Genomic DNA, 17,218 nt, shown 5'->3' on the forward strand with positions numbered 1-17,218 from the left:
ACGCGCAAGAGGCCATACCATGGAAGCCTCTTATGGAGTTCCACGAGTTCATCCTTTCGGAAGAGATACCATGGACCTCCCACGTTGGAAATACGATACGCGGACCCGGGTGACGATCCCGATCACTAATTGACCGTGCCGGCCTCGGCGGTGATCTTTAAAAACAGCCGTCGGATCGTAATTGTTCCAGACGTGAGACAGCGTATCATCCTAATTTAATAAGCCACGCAAGGTAAAGGTGTAATCTTTACCGAAGAAAAATATCTACTTTCCTGTAAACGGTGGTAAAGAATGGATACGTATCTTCTTGCAGAGAAACTCGATTTTTCTCATCTACGAGACTAAACGTTCGATCGACTAAACTGTTTGCTCTCTGTGTCTTAACTACCCTTACGGTATTCGTACCATGGAAGGAGGCACGGGTAAAGCTTTATCCTTGAAGTTATTTGGCGTGGGAACTGAAAGATCGAGCGAGATTCGGTCGTTTTCTACGAGGGTCCGGCAGGAATTCGACGATTGTTTTCTAACGTAGCCGCACGATATTCAGCACGGTAGCAGAACGGTCCGTCAGCGCCAATACCACGCAATCACGGCGAATTACTCGACTGATTGGATCGTTTATGCTGATCCTTTGATCTCATCTTTTCCCCCCTCCTGTTCGCCGATATATTCCTCCACGATGTGGCTAGCCATGGATCCGTTAGAGTTTATCTTTGACCAAATAAGGACGGAATAAAATAAAGAACGATGCCCGTTCGTGGATCGGACTGCGGTCAGGGACAATCAGCCTGGTGAATTACCGATATGATTGCTACTGAAATATTCTTGCCGACAAAGGTCGAAACGTCCGAACGCTTCTCCATAGTTCGTGCACGCAGCAGCAGCAACCTCGAGAAACCCTTCTGTTTGCACAACTCGTCGTCACACGAGTCTCGTAGAAACAGGTACGAAAATAAAACGTCTCGATTACGTTATTGCTCGTAATCCTTTTCCATTGTAATCTTCAAATATTTGCAATCTTAAAATACTCTTTATAGCTTTCTACTTTCTAAACAATCGAGTTATCCTTAACTTTCCTTTTCGTTTCTTAACAAGCTTCATCTTCGTTCTACCTGACTACCTGACTCGCTATGTATCATCCCCATTCTTAGTAATTCTCCAAGCTTTAAAATCCCTCACGTTCCACGACAAAAGGGTTCTTCCAGTTCTAAACGTAAAAAGACGTTTACAAATTGTAAAACAGCGATCAAACCACTGTGACCATGTTATTCGCAACAAACAATCCCGAAATCGGTGTACTACGCGATTAGCGATATATTTCTTCCGGTGTTGTATCCGGGTGTGTAGCGATTTCCCGTCTTGGAAAACATTCTGTCGCACGGTATCGATCGTGTAACTGAATTAGAGGACGAGATAGCAGCTAGCAATACCGCTTTGGCAAAGGAATACCTTCATTTTCCCCTTTCGTGTTCCACCAGCATTTTGCCGAAGGCAATTTTCCAGTACATGACAATGGCAATCCGCGTTCGAAGATGACGATAAGAGTAATGGCGCGACGAGACTCCCTTCTTGCTGTCATTATCGTTGCTGCTTTATTATCGCGTCGCTGGGTAGTCCGCTCGTTATTGCCCGCCGTTAAACGAGAGCAAAGGACTATAACGAAGCGGCGGCTACGAGCGGAGCTGAACTCCGCTGCCGTGAATTAACGCGAGCATAAATTCCCATAGACACCTCCTTAATCGGCGTGTTCCTCTCCACACCTGCCCCCTTCCAGGGGAACACATTCACGTCGTGCCAGGTTATACATGCGCGCTCAAGGTACCATGAAGACGTTGCTGACAATACGGCTAATGCATGATACAGTAACTGATACAGTTATCTGTTCTTAATTGTCTACGGCGAACGAATGCATATGTCGCGGGTTATGGGAGATTTTATACGTCGATAACGCGAAACCAACCAGTACAGTGTTAGAACGCGTTAAAAGTTCATCGTTTGTCCGCTGGAGCAACGTTTAACGTACGGTTTCTCGTGCATGCGTTATCGCGAAGCGAGAGGAATTTGATTTTCAATTGGCATTTAAGATTCTCTTCGTTTCGCACGAATTAAAAAATGCAAAACGAATGGAAAGTTCGACGATAGGAATTCTGGCGTACGTAGTGCAACGACGAAGCGGTGTAAAAATACGCTTGAAATGAGAATCGTGGGTACGCTTTATATCGTCAGGCTTGTAATATCCTTCGTTCGCGATTTGTACGCAAATTATTACGTATCGAGGGACAATGGCGGTCTCCGCCTACATAGTCGATTGAATTTTCTGACTACAGGGAGTACGGAGCGAGAAATTAGCGTGGTCTTTGGTCGCAAGTTTAAGCGCGGAAACCCCGCGGGCACGCAGAAGTATTCGCCGTGATGGTGGTTGTAGATGGATTCGCGGCGAAGTCGGTGCGGAACGACGGCAATTAATAGCGGGTGCCTATAGGGTGCCTGCGGAAGTAAAAATAAAATGGCACGAAGCTCGCCCCTTTGGCGGCACTACGGCGGCGAGTCATTAAGCGGACGGGGGAGGGGAAAAAAGGAGGGGAAGGCATTGTATAATATCTCGTGCGTTACTGCGAAAGCGAAGCGGTGCATATGCACGCGCACACGCATTCGCGGCTCTTCGAGCCTCGGCTTCTTTCTCGCTCCCATTTGGCGCGGTTGCAACGGCACGAGCCGAGTAATAAAGTTTCTAATTGCCCATGATCGCTCGCGTTGCGTGTTTGTTTTTAATCGATGAACAACACCGGCGTGATTACGCGATTATTAGATTCAGGAATCGGAGCGGATCCGTAACTCGACTTGACTCGATCAACTTCCAAATTAAAATAAGCGACGAGAAAGCTCGTCCGCTGTTTCGTTCCGAAATTAATTTTTGCATGGTGGCAGGAATGTTGATTTGACAGGCGATCCAAGACGAATCGTTCGAAAATGATCGAGGAACACGGCGCGGACGAAATCGGGGACTGATCAGCCGCGATCACGCAGGCAGCCTCGCTTAATGAAGGTAATTAAGTTTTTCTGCATCTAGAAGTCACCACCGCCGCGTGGTTGATGGATGCTTTGGCCGATCTACACGTAAGTGGTAGCATGCAAGGGAGTAGAGGAGCCAAATAGACCGAGAAGACGAATGAAAAATTAGCTCTTCGAGAGCGCGTTTTTGCCGCGACCCTTCGTCACTCCCGGCGATTTTATTCTCGCCTAAGGTGTATCGCGCATCGATGCACTCGTTGCTCCTTAGAAACGAAACGACCCCCGGTCTAATCCGATAAATTGCGCTTTACGTCCAGACTACGGATTTAAACACCACGCGATTCCAATTTTATACGACCAGAAATTATGACGAATATCTTTTCCCATCCTGCGGCTCCCTCGGGATGGAAGAGTCGTTCTCTCGCCAACCAACCATGCCAATAATTCAAACCGTGCAACTTTTAAACCAATGGAACCTCGACGAATTATGCATTTTTCTATACCGTACGAAATTGAGAGCGCGAAATTAGAAAGACCGCGGCTGATTATACGCGCGTCGAGTTTCCTAGAGGGAAAAGGGTGAATCGATGAAATTCACCTCGGCGAGACTGGACGAACCGGCGCGGCGAGATCTCAATTTAGCCGGAGTTGCTTCCACTCCGAAAGATTAAAACGATTACCGAGATTGAGGAACGAGATGGTCCGAGATACGTTAACGGAGAGAGGAAACGATCGAGCACGAGAAGTAGGTAGCTGGAATTCTTGTTAGTCGATTACGTCATTAGCAGGAACCAACGGTAACAAGAGCAACAAGAGATAAAGATGCTGCAATCGGCAGCCAAGGGTTTACTTTCTGCGTTTGTTTGTATATTCCGCGAGGATTCTTTCACGGATTGAACCCAGCAACGCATAACTCTTGCATATAGGTATTTACGCAAGTGCGTGTCGGCATGCAGATCGTTGGTGTTTTATCAATCAGACGAAGTTGGACTCGCTACCTGCTGGAGCAGGTTATAGAAGAACAGGTAGATATAGAAAACGCACATTCATCAAAACAGCGACGTTAAATCGTGTGTTCGAAAGCAACGGGGGTCGCAAACTGCGCCAAGTCGAAAGAAGACGCGTAATTTCGAAGACACGCTGTAAATTTCAAATTACGTGGAATCTGCATGATAGATGCGGTGATTAGTAAATGCTACCGGTTGCGGAAGTTGTGGAACTTCCAAGTACGTGGTCTGTGCGTGTATCGTACGATGTTCCCGATCCACGTTACATTCCTGTAGAAAGGAAGCGACGAAGCCTGATCCTGGTCGAAGGATCGTAAAAATCGTGGGTATTGCCGGATCGACGAATTCATCGATGAGATCGAGCCGACGAGTCGATGAAGGGACCGGTTAAAGACGGAATGCGGTCTTGCCACAAGAAAGACTTTGTAACTGATCGGTCAATCGGCTCTCTCACAAGCTTGCGCAATGCACCGAAGAATGATACACAATATATATCGATGCACTACCCCTTTCGGCGTTCTCTTTCCAGGGGACCACCGTGACCACACACCGTGATTTTTCAGTCGTAATAACCTAGTAACGATGAAGATCTGATCGATGTCTTTCTTTCGATCGTAAGATCACTTTCATCGAACGTTAGATCGAGACGTGAAATGAAGCTAGAGCAAAGCAACGTTCGAAACGAAAGATTTCTGTTAATCGAATGGAATGGAATTTGAGAAGAATCTTAGTATCGTAATAGGCTTCGATAACGATTCCTGTCATTGGAGACACTGCGATCGATCGGAAATCAAGCCTGCCGGTCGTTTGCGCAATCCACGAAGGCTAAATGCACGTGTAATACGTGGCAAGACGCAGAAGCACGGCGATCGTTCGAGTATTCGCTTCTTTCTTCGTTTCTCTTTGCCGATCGTGGCCCCCTTTTCTCGTTCAAGCGCCTTGCAGCTTCTGCGGCCCTGGCCACACGTTACGGGCTTCAAACCACAGAGCCTAACGTTCCCATATGTATCATATGTTCTGTCCTACCGTACACCGTCACGCGCACGCACACGCACGCACGCATGTCAATTCTCACGCACTCGTGCACGCACATCGGCCACTTAAGTCTTTTATGGAAAAAACACCGGAATTTCTGCTGGAACAATTAGATCGTGTCCCGAGATTCCAAAGGTTGGAGAAATCAAATTGTCCCCCCCGGTAATCAGACATCTAAGTAAGATCTAGTTGAAGGATCGTGCGAAGTTGTAACTTCGCGTTGATTATAATTTCATTTTGCCAGATATGTTTCTCATTATAGATCCGTATCGTAACTCTCAACTAACAATTAAATTCGAATTTACCTAAATATAATAGAATTATAATTTCGTGGAGAATTGTGCGACGAACGCGCGAAAGAAATAAGATGGCAGAGAGATACGGGAAACCATGTAGGGCACATACTTTAACTGCTACAGAACAGGCTGCGGTCATTGCGGCATTATATTCGTTTACTTTACGTTAATCATGGCGTTTTATGGTAATTCGATAGCGTCTTTCCCGTCCGTCTGTCCTCCCTTGTGTCTCCTGGATTAGTTCACAGTCTTTCATTCCGCAATCGATCCTACATCGTCGATACGATTCCCGGTGCAACGAGGATCATGCACGTCGGTAATCCGATCGATCGATCGACGGATCGATTGGTCGTCGTAGTTGCCTCCGGCTAAACTCATGGCTCGTCGATCAAACCTTGTCCTCTCGTAAGGAGAACCGATTTGTTCGTTAATAATCCTCCGTCGTTAGCGGTTAATTAATGCCTCTCGTAATTAGCCTCTCTAGGAGAAGATAATCTGTCGTTCTTCTTTTTATTTAATAATCGCTCCTCTACAACGATTAACCGGTTCTCGCTCTTTCTCTTCCTCCGCGCCAAGTTTAATGTCTCTTTGATCTCGGCTTATTGGCTGTTTACGATACCAATGATTTACGGCCGTTAGAAACGTCATAAATCTTTCCTTTCTCTCGACGCAGAATCGAGCGAATTTTTCCATCGAGGATCAAACGATTCGACTCGGTCATATCCTACTTTTAATTGTACGTTGAAATCACGCGACTCGTTACCGCGATCGGATGACCTCGTACGACGCCCTTTTAAACGCGCTGGCTGCTCCAACGCTAGTACGGATAATTCTCTAACCCACGAGGAGCATTAAGAGCGCGATCCATTACGAGTAATCGCTTCTGACAGTATCGTGGCGAACAAAAGTCATTGCTCCTCGAAGGACTGGCCCAAGAGGTTTTCTTGAATATTTTTCGACACATAATACTCTGAGCGGTTAGCTCGGTGCTCGCTCCATCAACTTCGATCAAAGCCTACGAGTCAGACGAAGAGAAAGAGAAGTCTCGAGGGGCTCGATAATAAGCTTAGACATCATCTCTTCGAGCCGAGAGGAAAGAGAAGTACGTGAGGGAAAAGAGAAGTTTTGTGGTTAACTCGCATTAAAATCTGTACGATATAATTTCGAACAACTATCCTTTACATCGACTTCGAAGTCGTACAAGGAAAGAACGGTTTTATCAAAGTGGAACTATCTCGATAGTCTTTAAGAGAAATTTGAAACGGTATCTCGTAATGACGAACTTGTTCGAGCAGTGCGTTCGAAAGCGGATGACGTATCGAGCGTCGAATCTTTCGACGAAGAAAAATTTAAAAGATCGTTTGGTTTTTCACGGACGCGTAAAATGCAAAAGAAATCGATACCGAGAAGAAATACGAAGAAGCAGGAGAAGAAGAAGAGAAAGAAGTTGGCAGAGAAAAGGAGGAAGCCAATGATATTTTTGTGGTGGCGCAAAAGTTAAGGCCGTGGCCGCAGAGCAAACGTCGGTCGGCCGCAATCTTCGGTCAATTTCCGAGCAAGAGGCAAGCAATCTTACTGTGCAAACAAAAAGGTGGCCACTGTGGGGTTATCTTTCGAAAAAGAAACGAGATGAAGCGAGATGGAGAGAATCGCTGATCGACCCTTTGTCGGCCCTTCGTCCAGAGATGTTTCAGTGGCAATCGCATCGATAATTTCACTTCGTTTCTCGACTACCGCGCGCGCTCCTTGTAAATGCAATCCTAGTATCCCCGTAACCTTTTCCTCATCCGATTTTTTTTTTATTTCAAAACTTCCCAACACGCTTTCAGTCTGCACGTCTGACTTCGTGGAATTTTCATTCGTTGCGATCACGTAAGATATCTAACATGTTTTTGCCGTGAGAACATATAGATACGACGATTTCGTAGATGATCGGAAGAATTCGTCGTAGCTTCTATCGTTTTATTCTTCGAGCGAACAATTTCAAATCGTTTCGTCGATTAAAATTAACGACTATCCATCGAACTGATCGCTGGTATCGCAAGAAGCCTGTACAAGAAGATCAGGAAGAAAATGTTGAAGAAAATATAGTGGAAGATGCTTGACGTAAGTAAATTGCCGGAACTTCCACGCGGCAATCAGTTTTCCATCATGACTCTATTACCGGCCGATCTAATTAATGCCTCAGAATTTTTCTTATCGAAAGCAGATGATTCTGTGAGAGTCTAGGGTTAAGACATCGGCCGATCGATCTTTCCATACGCCGGTGAAAACAAATGAGCTTCGGACAGCCGAGGTTCGAAGCGGCCCTTTTGAGGCCCTTTGATGCCCGGCAGCTCTTGGGTCAGGCTACGCCATTCACGGTAGCCGTTCGGTCTCCTCTGACCTCGACACTTTTCTTATTTTTCTTTTACCCTTTTTTACTTCATCCCGCCGACCATCGCCTCATTCCCTACTGGAACACCGTAATGAACCTAGCGGAATGGACAATGGTCCTGCTACGTCCGAAGCCTGATGCCTCGCCACCAGAAGGGTTAATAACGATCCTCCGCGATCATTAGTAATTACCCTTTCCCGCTTCTACGCTAGAATCTTGCCGAATTTTCGCCCATTTCTCTTCTTCCTTTTTTTCTCTCCTAACAATTAATTTTCACCCTCGTTTAAGGCAAATTTTCCAAAAAAAAAAGAAACCAAAAAGAAGGAACGAGGGGATCGTTTAGTTAACTAATTGTATTGTTACGTAGGACTTTTATCGTTCATATAGGCACGCGTGTGAAATCGACGAAGCTATTTACGAAGGCGATGCAATCGGTATTGGAAGGACTCATTAAGCAGGATCTCGTTTGAGCGATTTTTTGAAAGTTGCACAGCTCTGTATCCCGCTAAAGCGGTGCAATTAAAATCGCAGCTGTAGCCGATTGCGGCGTAAACAAAAGGGAGAAGAACAGCAAATTACAACAATAGCCCTTGCCTCGAACTCCATTGTCGATGTAATATTGATTAATTACAATGTAGAGTGTCGGCTTGTCAGACAGGCAGACACCTTCGGCGATCGTCCGCAATCATCAAGGCCTCCATTAACAACAAAGGGCCGTACCATATGTGTACGCGGTGGTCCTTACCTCAAACTTTATGACTTCAAGAACGAAATCGTGCCCCTGCGCTTTTATAGATGTAAAAATCGTGCGAGTGAAACATCTGTGAGCGTATCGTACGATCTAACAGCTGAACATCGTCTTTCCCGGATAACGAGATTTCGAATTTTTATTCGTCTCGGAGCAGATGTAAAAGTCATGTTAAAAAAAAAGGAAATATGGATAATGATAGTAAGGATTATACGCCCCACAAGCATGCCGTTGTTAAGACTACACGGCCTTAAATCCCCTTTAACAGGATAATAGAAAAGTTATCGGCGACGTTACAATAGCGGAGGGTGTTTGTAATTAATAGCCTTCCCAACCACCGACATTTCAACCTATTTTATCGATGTCGGATATGGAGGGGAAGGTGAAGTGGCTACATTCATTGATATTATTACACGGCGCTTAGTTTTAATTCTACTACTTATTTTAAAAATACTTCTTACTAAGTATTCGAGATATGAATAATATTTTTATCTTCGTTAGCGATTCGCTCTTTTAATTAAATATCAATGTAAGAAACCAATTGTTAATGTACATTTTTATAGGAAGTAAAACGGTTTATAGGCAAAAGCATTACAAATAGCCTTTAGAATCGGAAGGTGAAAAGTTCTTCCTGACCCAACCTTTTCCTTTCTGATCCTGAAGGATAATTAATTAAGTTTGACTCACCGCATGAATTACAGGGACTCGAAGTCAATTAATTAATTGTAACTTAGTCCACCCTTGCGAAGCGTGCTCTAAGGGGATTTTGTCACCTTTTAAAAGCAGTTACGAAGACTCCGGACTTTCAGAGGCATAATGAATATCCTTTCAAAGCAACCGTCCTTCAAGCTTGCATATCGATTTATAAGCTGTCAGAAGAAAATCTACTGTTAATAAATAGTTCTAAGCGTAAATGTATATTTTGATATTTAGGAAAGCGTTGCGTAAAATGTATCCAGTGTGCAGATTTCTTAACAATGCATTATATCGCGGGTAAAGGTTAAACCGAAAGATCTTCGCTTGTGCAAATAGTAAACCATGTGAGAAGGATACGAAGACCGATAGGAGAGGGTAGTTAGAGAATAGGCGGGAATAAAAGAAACCCAGCAAGAGTAATGCCTGGGGAAGCAGTTAAATTCGTTGCATGTGTGCCCCCAAGAGATTTCTACTCGCCCCTACACCCTTTGTTTCTGCGTTAGGTAAGCTTTTGTTTCGGTTATACGACCGAGGATACCGCAGGCCCCAGTCCAATAAAACGAAAAACAGATCCCCTTTACAATGCCGCGCATTTGCATAATTTCGCGTAATCTCCGCCATTTTCGCTCTTCGCGAATCTCTTCGCCCTTTTACTACGAAGGAGAGGGAAAAATTAATTTACGAGCACTCGCTTGTCTCGAGCACGTATTTAAATCCACGGGTTTTCGCGTCAATTACCGTTACCTCCTTATATATATACACCTCCTATCGTACCATGTATAAGCATACAAAATCGAATGTTTAACATTGGACGAATAGCAGCAAACATTTTAAACTTACCTATCGTGTCGAATTATATTTTTACTCGAACTGGGACGGTAACTGCCCAAACGTCATTCGTCCATACTTGTTATTGGCAGTAAAGGAGCGCAGAGGTTCGTATAACTTTCGCGACTTGGCAAGGCAACGAGCAATAATGGAGAACGGAACTCGCAGGCGAGATGAATTCGAATGATTAAGAACGATTGGATTGTAGGTGCTCGCTTCAATTATGAGCAAGACACGCCATTCCCTCGTTATATCGCACTACTCTCGACCACAACGACCGAAGACGACGAGCATACCGGCGTGGACGCAGAGGCGCGAACTTTTAATACGTGTGAACGCTCCTTTATTAGTAGCGTGACCAATGAGCGCTGACGCTATTAATCAAACGTCTAACATCAGCCTGTGTGCGCTGTACACACACCCTACCGACTAGTGCGCGAACCGTTCTTCTTCCAATTATTATCGAACAGCGCAGTCTCGCGGATTTAGAATCTATTATCGATGGACCGATCGAATTCCTGGATGCGCATACACGGGCCTAACTTTACCCCGCGCTTATCGGTGTCTCGTCTTTTCTATCATAGAAAATAACGGTGAAATGGTGCGAACGTTAAAATCGAGAAAGAAATCTCTTCTCTGCTTTACCGCTCGTTTAATCCAGATACGTATCTTTCCTACGAATTAATTATGGAAACACTTCCGGCGCAGCGAAAGCGGAAGTAGCGTGTAAAAGAAAGTCTAATCAGTGTAATGTATGTACGAACAATTCCATGTATAATTTTTTTCTATGAATATCTATATCGGACTGTCGTAAGTATGTATTTCTTTTCTTTTTAATTAAAATGATTTACGATATCCAATTATGATAAATATCAACGCGGTATATTCAGTGATTAGTAAGAACCGTTTTGACTCGCAGAGTAGAACGTAACCTAACTTTTTTGTCAACGTTCAATTCGCCGCGCAATGTTCGCATCGTACCCGATTAATTAATCAAGTGTTTTCGCGGCGTGACACGTTTCTACCTGAGATTCTCGTATATCTCGTTTGTGCCTCCGTAATTAACGCGTTGAATTGTTCCGTATGATGCGATACGGAAACGGGAATATGTGTTAGTGCGATTGTAACGCGGCAGCTCATGACTCGCGTCGATCGTATGCAAATCCAAATATAATCTGGCAGAGTCGGTGACAACGAGTAACGGTCGAGAAACCTTAGGTGATCCGAGGCGATCGAATTTCGAAATCGACACGACAACATCGCATAATGGCCATGCAGTTACAGGTGTGTCCAATCGTGGTCGTTTCACTTTTTATTGCTCGTGCCTCGAAGGTACAACGAACCGTGTTGCACTGTTCCTCGAATTAACTTGGACGCAGCAGGAAATTATATCGATGAGATGTCATTCCCACTTGGTTCGACAATAATTATTTGTCAATGAATGAAATAATCTATCTAACCTTTTTTATCAGAGTAATCACGAGTAATTAAAAACAATATAAATAGCAATAACGAAGTAGGAAACCTCGAAAAGTTTTATCATTCTATCCGATCGAGAGTTACAAGAGCGTTTGATGGAATTGCCAACGACGCTGTAGAACGTTCAATTGACCATCTGTCGACATGTGTGTGTTTGCGTGTCTCGTTTGAAAAGAAGCAATGAGAAGTCACGTAAGGACTGAGGAGGAATAAAAATACCTTCTAACGACAAACGTAGGAAGCGGAAAATTCAACGCCATTTTACGCACGCCGAGATCCGTAACCGAGATTACGCGGTAAGTTATAACGATCTTATCTTTTATAACTATGTTTCATAATGCCTCTGAAATCGCCTTTAATATGCTATGATAGTAGTTAATAGATGTAGAAATAACGATACACATATAATTAAACACGAAGAAACGTATGTTTGAAAGAATTTGAAATACAGATAAGTTTCTGTTTTAATAATTTCGATCTGAAGAAACTGTTCAAATTTGCATCAGAATGTATTTAAGTGCATTACAAATACGTAAATACGTAGAAACGTAAAACCCGGCCCGAAGGCACTGCGGTCGGCAAGTATCTTGTAATCTGTTTATCGTGTTCGCCCAGTTGCTTTCATGATGTCGATACTCCAAATTAACGTTTTATTGCGGCTGCGAAGGATATTCGTTACTACTCGGAGGGAGCTCGCGTGTCGTTAATACCAAGATCCAGGATGTACGTTTAAAAGTGGGGCAATTAAGGATACAAGGCAACAATCCCTTGCTGTAATTTTCTCATTCTTGAAATCCACGTTATTCTCTGTAATTACTTAAGAAATGGAAATGCTCACCGTTCACGAGTGACACTGAAATGTTTAATGCATTTGAGATTTGCAGAAAAGTGGCGTAGGATGAAGTAAGAGGGAAGTAGGAACAAATTCATTAGACTCATCGATAATTGCGAGGGAAATACCATCCGAAACTTCTCACGATAGAATCTTTAATGCCATCCCAAGCACTTTCTTACCGAATAATTTAACAAGCCGAAGCACCTTTAATCACGAAGTTTTTCCTCCACCGTTTCCCTGCCCCTTTCTCCGCCTTTCTTTTTCCTTCGTTCGTTCGTTCGTCGAGTCTGCAATAATTTCCTCTTTCAAACGAGCAACGCGAAGGGTGGGGGAAGATAGCGAAAAAACGTGGAAGAGAACACAGTAGTTGTTTAAAAGAGGTTCAAAGCGACTGACGAACAAATTACCGGGAAGTTTACCAATCCCGCACGCTTCTGCCCCTCCTCTTACTCTTTCTTTTTCTCTCTTTATCTCTCTTCTCGGCTCACCCTTCCCCGACTTCGTTGTACTCGTCTTTTTTATATATTAATCCCACCGCAACGACGCGCTGATAATCTTGGAAAGGGCTGTTTTAAATTGGCTCCTTTGACGCGATACGCCGCGCGATGAGTTTCATATCGGAATAATTTTCGAGTATCCCTCCCCACCCCTTCCTCTTCCCGTCGTTTCCTTTTTCCTTCTTTTTTCAAACCGCCGTTTTTACCGCGAGGCGTCGACCAGCAACATCATCGATTCGCTAAACGTCACACTGTCGATACTCCTTGCAATTTGTCGGCAACGATGTTCTCTTGCAAATACAATCCTCTACTAGTCTTCGTAGCTGTCGTCTTTCCATTCTTTCGTTTTGTCTTTCGTTAGTTCGTCGTAGGGAGGGAGAGATATTTTCGTTATTTAAATTCGAATTTTTAAATTACCGACCAGTTCGGCGATAGTGATTTGTCATTGTTCATCAGCGTGCATCGTTTGCAGGACATTAATCACCGGTGAGAAGGGATTGCAAAGTTAAGCGCAACATTGATGCGTCCGTGAAACAAAAGGAACAGGCGTAGCTGAGCGGCATGATGAATCCACCGGTAGCCAATTAAGTCCCAGGAGTGTCGTTAAACTACTACATACTCGTTAACGTTAAAATGTCGCTCAGCGAATAGGCAGGATGGTTTAAAACGAGGAAACGGACGTGAAAAATGACAATTACCGTGCGTTGCAGCGTTATCCCGTCAGGAAACTGGCAGGAGTCGCGAGACGACGAAACTGTTACATAAAATTTCGCAAAACGTATGTTTGCGACAGTGAGTTTCTAACGATTTCGTCGGCGCTCAAACCGTGTGAAACGTTGGGGGAAAAAAAAAGGAAAAAACTAGCGTAAACGACGAGGTATAAAAGGAAAGAGCGAATTGTTGTCGCGGTGATGCGCGACGTCGCGTTTTATTGTGACATTATCGAACGCCTAGTTTTCAAAGCGTATGCCGTACGCTTCGGGCATTATTATTATTATTATTATATTCGGATCGTAACTAGAATAATTCGAAACGAGGAAACGGACGTGAAAAACGACAATTATCGTGTAACATAACAACACGGCATCAGGAAGCTATCGAGATTCGTGCAATAATGAAATTATTACATAAAACCACTCGGACCGTGTATTCGCGACGATGAAACGCCAACCGGGGTTCCTGTTCGTACATTCGTGCACGGCATGTTCTATCTTTCGTTAACTTTCCTATCTAGCTTAAACTCTCTACAGGACGGTTTTATTTTCTTCTTTTAATTGATGCATATAATTAGCGATGGTTATCGATGGGCTGGAAAGGGACTCGTCATAAGCGGACGAAAAGAATAAGCATCGTTGTACTCAAAGCGTAAGTAAGCGTTCATACGACTAAATTACAATTTCAATTTGGTGTATTACACGGCAACGGGAAGCTGTTCCAGGAAACGGTAACTTATAATTTTCTCAGATCTTGATCATCAAATTAAGGCCATCGTTACGTGTGGAGGCTACAACGGCAGACATAAATACCGAAGATCGCGTCTAATCAGCGCATTGTTTCCCGAACGTTCGAGTCTCGTTTTAGCGCGCACCGTCAGTCGGTAGGCGAGCTAAATGCGCAGAAGGCTTTTTAATTCGCGTCTAAACAGTCGGCCGATTCCGCGGCGAGAAAAGAAAGTCGCCTTGACGACGGGTTTCTTCTATACAGGCGGATATTTAAAATGCGAGGAAATGAAATTGCCTAGGTGAAGCTCGCGCGCTCGTTTGAGAACCGGGAAGATGGTAAAATAAAGTAATTGTTGCTATTACCGGGCGACGATGCTCGTGTTGGTAAATTGCAGGTGTACATGCATATACATTATGTATAACACGCCGCGCGTTGATGCAGCTGTAGGTGTGCACCGAGGATTCTCTCTCTTCTGCGCGGCTTGTGAGAATCCGGGCAATTACGTGGCTTCGCTCGCTATGGAATATCTGGCTTGTTTATAACGAATTAATTTAGATGTCTTAATTGCCATCGGTTAATTGTTGTGGAACACGGAGCGCGAATATCGCGGCGGATCGTCGCTTCAAAGACACCCGGAATTCGCGAAATGGGATTGCGTTGCTTTCACCGAGTTCCACGCTTCCGCTGTGCGCGATCGTTCATTAAACTCCTCCTGCATGACTCACTTTTCGTCCAAATATTTCTAATTGGCGAACGCCGCTTCTTTTTCCAATCTTTGCCTTTTCCGATTTGTACTTTAACGTGTGCAAAACACCTCCTAAAGAATCGCGCGAATAGCGTTTGCATTAAGTCTGTAGAAATATGACGCGTTGCCCGATGCTGTAATTATATTAATTAAAAGCTAACGGAATCCACGGTACGTGGCAGGGGTTAAAGGAGTCGAGATCTATTAAAATTACTTACAAGGTACGTTAAATTTTGTAAATTCCTTGGTCATTAGCGACTCGAGGAAATGATAAACTTAAATGCGTACGCGTCGGCGATTACAAACGCACATTATTCTCGCTTTCCTCCTGGGAAAGTTAAGGCATCGAGCGTGTTAATTATAATGAACGTTAAGTAACCGGTGTATACGGGCGCTATTATCGTTTGTACCGAGGCAACAAAATCGCGCAGTCCTGCATCACATCGGGGAAAGCAGTTTACAGCTTGTTACTTATCGCGATGAAGTGCACTAATGCGGTAATGCACGAGAAATCCTATCGACCGGCAAATCTACCATGAATTGAACATAACGATGTTCGAAACGGTACAATGCAACATCGTAATACATTTTTCGCAACTTTTCGCTTACACGATTTTTCGCCGTTATGCGTTTTCCGTTTTTTCCCCTTCCAATCTAATCGACCAAAGACGACGAAAAACTTATTTCTCTATTAGAATTCTATTTATTAACGCAACGCGTAGAATCTCCGTAACGCATCAGAGAAGATAATCTAAAGTGTCGAATAGAGACGTAGAGAGTGTATAGAGGGAACGTTGAGTAACCGGATCGCAGTTTAGTTTAACCCAAGGATTCGAGTATACACAGCGAGTGCAGTGCAATGTATCCATATCGTATAGACGAGGAAATAACGAGGGAAGAGTAGAGCTATTGCAGGTAACGTGCGACTATTGCTACCGCCGCCTGGCCGAGGCAATGGCTCCTTCACACGACAGGCCAATAAAACGTTTCCATGGGATATGAGCAGCCTGCAAAATGCTAATCGCCTTGATTCCGACGCATTTTCGAACGGATTTCACTTGCCGCTCTTGAGGAAATAATTCTCTCGTCTTCCTGCCGTCACGAAAGAATTCTCTCTTCATTGTGTCGAGGCAAGAGAGTGCACCGCGTCGCTGACATAAATCGCGTTATTCGTGAAACTTAATTGCACCGTTATCGGAATAATTAGAGCAACAATTACATATCTACGTACACGGTTGAATTATTAACATGGTTCGCCCGATACACGAACGATCGCGCCAGCTTTTTCTTTCTTTCTTTCTTTGCCTTTCGGACCGTCGATGAAACTTCTCGATATCTTCCGATGCGCGCGATAACAACGTACTTATTACGAAAAATATGGTACACTAGCGGAGAGGGATCGTCGAACCCATGTCCGAACATCGGCGATCATCTCCTCGATATATTATCCTTAATTCCGAGCGTGAAATCACAAAACATACTTTTCATCGTCAAATAGTTTTGTCACGTGAACGATAGGCTCGCGTGAGACACACGTGATATTTCCCGTGGAACAGCTGCGATAATTCGATAGTAGAATCGTGCGACACGTGTCGCGTATTCTCGAAATAACGAAACGATTGAAAGTATCCAATTAAAATCGAACTTCGATGCCTTTTAAATGAATCCTTTCGTAAATCGTATTTTGCAATCTGTTGCAGAACGGTGCGCGTTGATTTCGATGTTGGCGTAATTCAAAAGCAGCCAACGAAATACCAGATGTAACGACTGGTAATAATGAACACGGTCTGCGGTGTAAACGATTCGAAAAAATCGTTAACTGGCCGGAAATCGGTAATCGCCCGGAATAATCGGTTCCTTTTATATCTGCTTACGTTTTTTCAGTGGCGCATTAGTCGCGGACACGCATTTTTCTACGTAAAAACGAAACACGAGGGTGGATACGCGGTTCGTCCCCGTGCAGTCGGCTCTTTTCTTTATCGTTTTTTTTTCCCCCTCTTTTTTTCCATCTCCTTCCCTCCTCCCTTTTCTGTCATATTAATCGGACTCAAGCTGCGCATATCCTCCGGTAATGAGAATTACACCCTTTCTTCGGCTTTCCTTTTTATTCGTTCGAAGCAATCTACGATTACTTCTTCGTCCACGAAACCCATTCGACGAATGAACAAACGGGATATCCTAATCGTACGGTTCATTATGAGCGTGTGCACGCTCGCGATG

The 17,218-nt window shown here is 44.1% G+C and overlaps 1 protein-coding gene across 1 annotated transcript in view; it reads left to right on the plus strand.

Annotated features, from left to right (window-relative positions):
- Window positions 1–10,968: 10,968 nt before the first annotated feature.
- Window positions 10,969–17,218, plus strand: part of LOC100650718 — a 31,190-nt gene continuing 24,940 nt past the window's right edge. Inside the window, exon 1 of the mRNA XM_048404730.1 lies at window positions 10,969–11,774. The gene's annotated coding sequence lies outside the window, so the exon portion shown is untranslated. The remainder of the gene's footprint in view (window positions 11,775–17,218) is intronic.

This window comes from Bombus terrestris, chromosome 3 (genome assembly GCF_910591885.1).
Source record: "Bombus terrestris chromosome 3, iyBomTerr1.2, whole genome shotgun sequence".
NCBI classification, from domain to species: domain Eukaryota; kingdom Metazoa; phylum Arthropoda; class Insecta; order Hymenoptera; family Apidae; genus Bombus; species Bombus terrestris.